Here is a 7838-nt window from a genome sequence, read left to right as displayed (position 1 = left end):
TCCCCCTCTGTCTCATTCTGTCTGTCTCATGCTGTCTGTCTCATTCTGTCTGTCACACTTTCTCTTCCCCTCTCTGTCTCATTCTGTCTGTCTCATTCTGTCTGCCACACTCATCTCTTCCCACCTCTGTCTGATTCTGTCTGTCAAACTCATCTCTTCCCCTCTGTCTCATTCTGTCTGTCTCATTCTGTCTGTCACACTCATCTCTTCCCCCCCTCTGTCTCATTCTGTGTCTCATTCTGTCTGTCAAACTCATCTCTTCCCCTCTGTCTCATTCTGTCTGTCTCATTCTGTCGGTCACACTCATCTCTTCCCCCCCTCTGTCTCATTCTGTCTGTCTCCTTCTGTCTGTCACGCTCATCTCTTCCCACCTCTGTCTCATTCTGTCTGTCTCCTTCTGTCTGAAACACTCCTCTCTTCCACCCTCTGTCTCATTCTGTCTGTCTCATTCTGTCTGTCACACTCATCTCTTCCCCCCCTCTGTCTCATTCTGTGTCTCATTCTGTCTGTCACATTCATCTCTTCCCCTCTGTCTCCTTCTGTCTGAAACACTCATCTCTTCCACCCTCTGTCTCATTCTGTCTGTCTCCTTCTGTCTGTCACGCTCATCTCTTCCCCCCTCTGTCTCATTCTGTCTGTCTCATTCTGTCTGTCACACTCATCTCTTCCCCCCTCTGTCTCATTCTGTCTGTCACACTCATCTCTTCCCCCCTCTGTCTCATTCTGTCTGTCTCATTCTGTCTGTCACACTCATCTCTTCCCCTCTGTCTCATTCTGTCTGTCACACTCATCTCTTCCCCCCCTCTGTCTCATTCTGTCTGTTTCGTTCTTTCTGTCACACTCATCTCTTCCCCCCTCTGTCTCATTCTATCTGTCTCATTCTATCTGTCTCATTCTGTCTGTCTCATTCTATCTGTCTCATTCTATCTGTCTCATTCTGATTGTCTCATTCTGTCTGTCTCATTCTGTCTGTCTCATTCTATCTGTCTCATTCTGTCTGTCTCATTCTATCTGTCTCATTCTATCTGTCTCATTCTGTCTGTCTCCTTCTGTCTGTCACACTCATCTCTTCCCCTCTCTGTCTCATTCTGTCTGTCTCCTTCTGTCTGTCACACTCATCTCTTCCCCTCTCTGTCTCATTCTGTCTGTCTCATTCTGTCTGTCACACTTTCTCTTAACCCTCTCAGTCTCATTCTATCTGTCTCACCTGGTAGGAGCGACCTGTCAGGTAGGACGCAATCCAAGCGTGGGCCGCGCCGGAGATGCCCAACTCGGAGAGGGTGGAGAGGAGGATCTGATGGTTCACAGTATCGAAGGCAGCCGATAGATCTAGAAGGATGAGAGCAGAGGAGAGAGAGTTAGCTTTAGCAGTGCGGAGCGCCTCCGTGATACAGAGGAGAGCAGTCTCAGTTGAATGACTAGTCTTGAAACCTGACTGATTTGGATCAAGAAGGTCATTCAGAGAGAGATAGCGGGAGAGCTGGCCAAGGACGGCACGTTCAAGAGTTTTGGAGAGAAAAGAAAGAAGGGATACTGGTCTGTAATTGTTGACATCGGAGGGATCGAGTGTAGGTTTTTTCAGAAGGGGTGCAACTCTCGCTCTCTTGAAGACGGAAGGGACGTAGCCAACGGTCAGGGATGAGTTGATGAGCGAGGTGAGGTAAGGGAGAAGGTCTCCGGAAATGGTCTGGAGAAGAGAGGAGGGGATAGGGTCAAGCGGGCAGGTTGTTGGGCGGCCGGCCGTCACAAGACGCGAGATTTCATCTGGAGAGAGAGGGGAGAAAGAGGTCAGAGCACAGGGTAGGGCAGTGTGAGCAGAACCAGCGGTGTCGTTTGACTTAGCAAACGAGGATCGGATGTCGTCGACCTTCTTTTCAAAATGGTTGACGAAGTCATCTGCAGAGAGGGAGGAGGGGGGGAGGGGGCGGAGGATTCAGGAGGGAGGAGAAGGTGGCAAAGAGCTTCCTAGGGTTAGAGGCAGATGCTTGGAATTTAGCGTGGTAGAAAGTGGCTTTAGCAGCAGAGACAGAGGAGGAAAATGTAGAGAGGAGGGAGTGAAAGGATGCCAGGTCCGCAGGGAGGCGAGTTTTCCTCCATTTCCGCTCGGCTGCCCGGAGCCCTGTTCTGTGAGCTCGCAATGAGTCATCGAGCCACGGAGCGGGAGGGGAGGACCGAGCCGGCCTGGAGGATAGGGGACATAGAGAGTCAAGGGATGCAGAGAGGGAGGAGAGGAGGGTTGAGGAGGCAGAATCAGGAGATAGGTGGGAGAAGGTTTGAGCGGAGGGAAGAGATGATAGGATGGAAGAGGAGAGAGTAGCGGGGAGAGAGAGCGAAGGTTGGGACGGCGCGATACCATCCGAGTAGGGGCAGTGTGGGAGGTGTTGGATGAGAGCGAGAGGGAAAAGGATACAAGGCAGTGGTCGGAGACTTGGAGGGGAGTTGCAGTGAGGTTAGTGGAAGAACAGCATCTAGTAAAGATGAGGTCGAGCGTATTGCCTGCCTTGTGAGTAGGGGGGGAAGGTGAGAGGGTGAGGTCAAAAGAGGAGAGGAGTGGAAAGAAGGAGGCAGAGAGGAAAGAGTCAAAGGTAGACGTGGGGAGGTTAAAGTCGCCCAGAACTGTGAGAGGTGAGCCGTCCTCAGGAAAGGAGCTTATCAAGGCATCAAGCTCATTGATGAACTCTCCGAGGGAACCTGGAGGGCGATAAATGATAAGGATGTTAAGCTTGAAAGGGCTAGTAACTGTGACAGCATGGAATTCAAAGGAGGCGATAGACAGATGGGTAAGGGGAGAAAGAGAGAATGACCACTTGGGAGAGATGAGGATCCCGGTGCCACCACCCCGCTGACCAGACGCTCTCGGGGTGTGTCTCATTCTGTCTGTCTCATTCTGTCTGTCACACTCATCTCTTCTCCTCTGTCTCATTCTGTCTGTCTCATTCTGTCTGTCACACTCATCTCTTCTCCTCTGTCTCATTCTGTCTGTCTCATTCTGTCTGTCTCATTCTGTCTGACAAACTCATCTCTTCCCCTTTGTCTCATTCTGTCTGTCTCATTCTGTCTGTCACACTCATCTCTTCCTCTCTCTGTCTCATTCTGTCTGTCACACTCATCTCTTCCCCTCTCTGTCTCGTTCTTTCTGTCACACTCATGTCTTCCCCCCCTCTCTCTCATTCTGTCTGTCTCATGCTGTCTGTCTCATTCTGTCTGTCACACTTTCTCTTCCCCTCTGTCTCATTCTGTCTGTCTCATGCTGTCTGTCTCATTCTGTCTGTCACACTTTCTCTTCCCCTCTGTCTCATTCTGTCTGTCTCATGCTGTCTGTCTCATTCTGTCTGTCACACTTTCTCTTCCCCTCTCTGTCTCATTCTGTCTGTCTCATTCTGTCTGCCAGACTCATCTCTTCCCCCCTCTGTCTCATTCTGTCTGTCTCCTTCTGTCTGTCACACTCATCTCTTCCCCCCTCTGTCTCATTCTGTCTGTCTCATTCTGTCTGTCACACTCATCTCTTCCCCCCTCTGTCTCATTCTGTCTGTCTCCTTCTGTCTGTCACACTCATCTCTTCCCCCCTCTGTCTCATTCTGTCTGTCTCCTTCTGTCTCTCACACTCATCTCTTCCCCCCTCTGTCTCATTCTGTCTGTCTCATTCTGTCTGTCACACTCATCTCTTCCCCTCTGTCTCATTCTGTCTGTCACACTCATCTCTTCCCCCCCTCTGTCTCATTCTGTCTGTCTCATTCTGTCTGTCACACTCATCTCTTCCCCCTCTGTCTCCTTCTGTCTGTCTCATTCTGTCTGTCACACTCATCTCTTCCCCCTCTGTCTCATTCTGTCTGTCTCATTCTGTCTGTCACACTCATCTCTTCCCCCTCTGTCTCAATGTCTGTCTCCTTCTGTCTGGCACACTCATCTCTTCCCCCTCTGTCTCAATGTCTGTCTCCTTCTGTCTGTCACACTCATCTCTTCCCCTCTCTGTCCCATTCTGTCTGTCTCATCTCTTCCCCTCTCTGTCTGTTCTTTCTGTCACACTAATCTCTTCCCCCTCTGTCTCATTCTGTCTGTCTCATTCTGTCTGTCACACTCATCTCTTCCCCTCTCTGTCTCATTCTGTCTGTCACACTCATCTCTTCCCCTCTCTGTCTCGTTCTTTCTGTCACACTCATCTCTTGCCCCCCTCTGTCTCATTCTGTCTGTCTCATCTGTCTGTCTCATTCTGTCTGTCACACTCATCTCTTCCCCCTCTGTCTCATTCTGTCTGTCTCATTCTGTCTGTCTCATTCTATCTGTCTCATTCTATCTGTCTCATTCTGATTGTCTCATTCTGTCTGTCTCATTCTGTCTGTCTCATTCTATCTGTCTCATTCTGATTGTCTCATTCTGTCTGTCTCATTCTATCTGTCTCATTCTATCTGTCTCATTCTGTCTGTCTCATTCTATCTGTCTCATTCTATCTGTCTCATTCTATCTGTCTCATTCTGTCTGTCTCTTCTGTCTGTCACACTCATATCTTCTCCCTCTGTCTCATTCTGTCTGTCTCCTTCTGTCTGTCACACTCATCTCTTCCCCCCTCTGTCTCATTCTGTCTGTCTCCTTCTGTCTGTCACACTCATCTCTTCCCCTCTCTGTCTCATTCTGTCTGTCTCATTCTGTCTGTCACACTCATCTCTTCCCCCCTCTGTCTCATTCTGTCTGTCTCATTCTGTCTGTCACACTCATCTCTTCCCCTCTCTGTCTCGTTCTTTCTGTCACACTCATCTCTTCCCCCCCCTCTCTCATTCTGTCTGTCTCATGCTGTCTGTCTCATTCTGTCTGTCACACTTTCTCTTCCCCTCTCTGTCTCATTCTGTCTGTCTCATTCTGTCTGCCACACTCATCTCTTCCCACCTCTGTCTCATTCTGTCTTTCACATCTCTTCCCCCTCTGTCTCATTCTATCTGTCTCATTCTGTCTGTCACACTCTTCTCTTCCCCCCTCTGTCTCATTCTGTCTGTCTCATTCTGTCTGTCTCAGTCTTTCTGTCACACTCATCTCTTCCCCTCTCTGTCTCATTCTGTCTGTCTCCTTCTGTCTGTCACACTCATCTCTAACCCCCCCTGTCTCATTCTGTCTGTCTCATTCTGTCTGTCACACTCATCTCTTCCCCCCTCTGTCTCATTCTGTCTGTCTCATTCTGTCTGTCACACTCATCTCTTCTCCTCTGTCTCATTCTGTCTGACAAACTCATCTCTTCCCCTTTGTCTCATTCTGTCTGTCACACTCATCTCTTCCCCCCCTGTCTCATTCTGTCTGTCTCATTCTGTCTGTCACACTTTCTCTTCCCCTCTCTGTCTCATTCTGTCTGTCTCATTCTGTCTGTCTCATTCTATCTGTCTCATTCTGTCTGTCACACTTTCTCTTCCCCTCTCTGTCTCATTCTGTCTGTCTCATTCTGTCTGTCACACTTTCTCTTCCCCTCTCTGTCTCATTCTGTCTGTCTCATTCTGTCTGTCTCATTCTATCTGTCTCATTCTGTCTGTCACACTTTCTCTTCCCCTCTCTGTCTCATTCTGTCTGTCTCATTCTGTCTGTCACACTTTCTCTTCCCCTCTCTGTCTCATTCTGTCTGTCTCATTCTGTCTGTCACACTTTCTCTTCCCCTCTCTGTCTCATTCTGTCTGTCTCATTCTATCTGTCTCATTCTATCCGTCTCATTCTGATTGTCTCATTCTGTCTGTCTCATTCTGTCTGACAAACTCATCTCTTCCCCTTTGTCCAATTCTGTCTGTCTCATTCTGTCTGTCACACTCATCTCTTCCTCTCTCTGTCTCATTCTGTCTGTCACACTCATCTCTTCCCCTCTCTGTCTCGTTCTTTCTGTCACACTCATGTCTTCCCCCCCTCTCTCTCATTCTGTCTGTCTCATGCTGTCTGTCTCATTCTGTCTGTCACACTTTCTCTTCCCTCTGTCTCATTCTGTCTGTCTCATGCTGTCTGTCTCATTCTGTCTGTCACACTTTCTCTTCCCCCTCTGTCTCATTCTGTCTGTCTCATGCTGTCTGTCTCATTCTGTCTGTCACACTTTCTCTTCCCTCTCTGTCTCATTCTGTCTGTCTCATTCTGTCTGCCAGACTGTCTGTCTCATTCTGTCTGTCTCTTCTGTCTGTCACACTCATCTCTTCCCCCTCTGTCTCATTCTGTCTGTCTCATTCTGTCTGTCTCATTCTGTCTGTCTCATTCTGTCTGTCACACTCATCTCTTCCCCTCTCTGTCTCTTCTGTCACACTCATCTCTTCCCCCTCTGTCTCTTGCTCTCATTCTGTCTGTCTCATTCTGTCTGTCACACTCATCTCTTCCCCCTCTGTCTCATTCTGTCTGTCTCATCTCATTCTGTCTGTCACACTCATCTCTTCCCCCTCTGTCTCATTCTGTCTGTCTGTCTCATTCTGTCTGTCTCCCCCCTCTGTCTCTCTCCTTCTGTCTGTCTCATTCTGATCTGTCACACTCATTCTCTCTGTCTCATTCTGTCTGTCACACTCATCTCTTCCCCCTCTGTCTCATTCTGTCTGTCTCATTCTGTCTGTCACACTCATCTCTTCCTCTCTCTGTCTCATTCTGTCTGTCACACTCATCTCTTCCCCTCTCTGTCTCGTTCTTTCTGTCACACTCATGTCTTCCCCCCCTCTCTCTCATTCTGTCTGTCTCATGCTGTCTGTCTCATTCTGTCTGTCACACTTTCTCTTCCCCTCTGTCTCATTCTGTCTGTCTCATGCTGTCTGTCTCATTCTGTCTGTCTTTCTCTTCCCCTCTCTGTCTCATTCTGTCTGTCTCATCTGTCTGTCTCATTCTGTCTGTCTGTCATTCTGTCTTCTCTCTCTGTCTCATTCTGTCTGTCTCATTCTGTCTCATCTCATTCTTCCCCCTCTGTCTCATTCTGTCTGTCTCATTCTGTCTGTCACACTCATCTCTTCCCCCTCTGTCTCATTCTGTCTGTCTCATTCTGTCTGTCACACTCATCTCTTCCCCCTCTGTCTCATTCTGTCTGTCTCCTTCTGTCTGTCACACTCATCTCTTCCCCCTCTGTCTCATGTCTGTCACACTCATCTCTTCCCCCTCTGTCTCATTCTGTCTGTCTCTTCTGTCTGTCACACTCATCTCTTCATCTCTTCTCATTCTCTGTCTCATTCTGTCTGTCACACTCATCTCTTCCCCCTCTGTCTCATTCTGTCTGTCTCATTCTGTCTGTCACACTCATCTCTTCGTCCCTCTCTGTCTCATTCTGTCTGTCACACTCATCTCTTCCCCCTCTGTCTCATTCTGTCTGTCTCCTTCTGTCTGTCACACTCATCTCTTCCCCCTCTGTCTCATTCTGTCTGTCTCATTCTGTCTGTCACACTCATCTCTTCCCCCTCTGTCTCAATGTCTGTCTCCTTCTGTCTCACTCTCATCTCTTCCCCCTCTGTCTCAATGTCTGTCTCCTTCTGTCTGTCACACTCATCTCTTCCCCTCTCTGTCCCATTCTGTCTGTCACACTCATCTCTTCCCCTCTCTGTCTCATTCTTTCTGTCACACTCATCTCTTCCCCCCTCTGTCTCATTCTGTCTGTCTCATTCTGTCTGTCACACTCATCTCTTCCCCTCTCTGTCTCATTCTGTCTGTCACACTCATCTCTTCCCCTCTCTGTCTCGTTCTTTCTGTCACACTCATCTCTTGCCCCCCTCTGTCTCATTCTGTCTGTCTCATCTCTGTCTGTCTGTCTGTCACTTTCTCTTCCCCTCTCTGTCTCATTCTGTCTGTCTCATCTGTCTGTCTCATTCTATCCCTCATCTGTCTGTTCATTCTGTCTCATTCTGTCTGTCTCATTC

This window comes from Oncorhynchus gorbuscha, linkage group LG19, assembly GCF_021184085.1.
Source record: "Oncorhynchus gorbuscha isolate QuinsamMale2020 ecotype Even-year linkage group LG19, OgorEven_v1.0, whole genome shotgun sequence".
Classification (NCBI taxonomy): domain Eukaryota; kingdom Metazoa; phylum Chordata; class Actinopteri; order Salmoniformes; family Salmonidae; genus Oncorhynchus; species Oncorhynchus gorbuscha.
The sequence above is the reverse complement of the archived record's forward strand: the minus strand, read 5'-3'. Positions refer to the sequence as shown.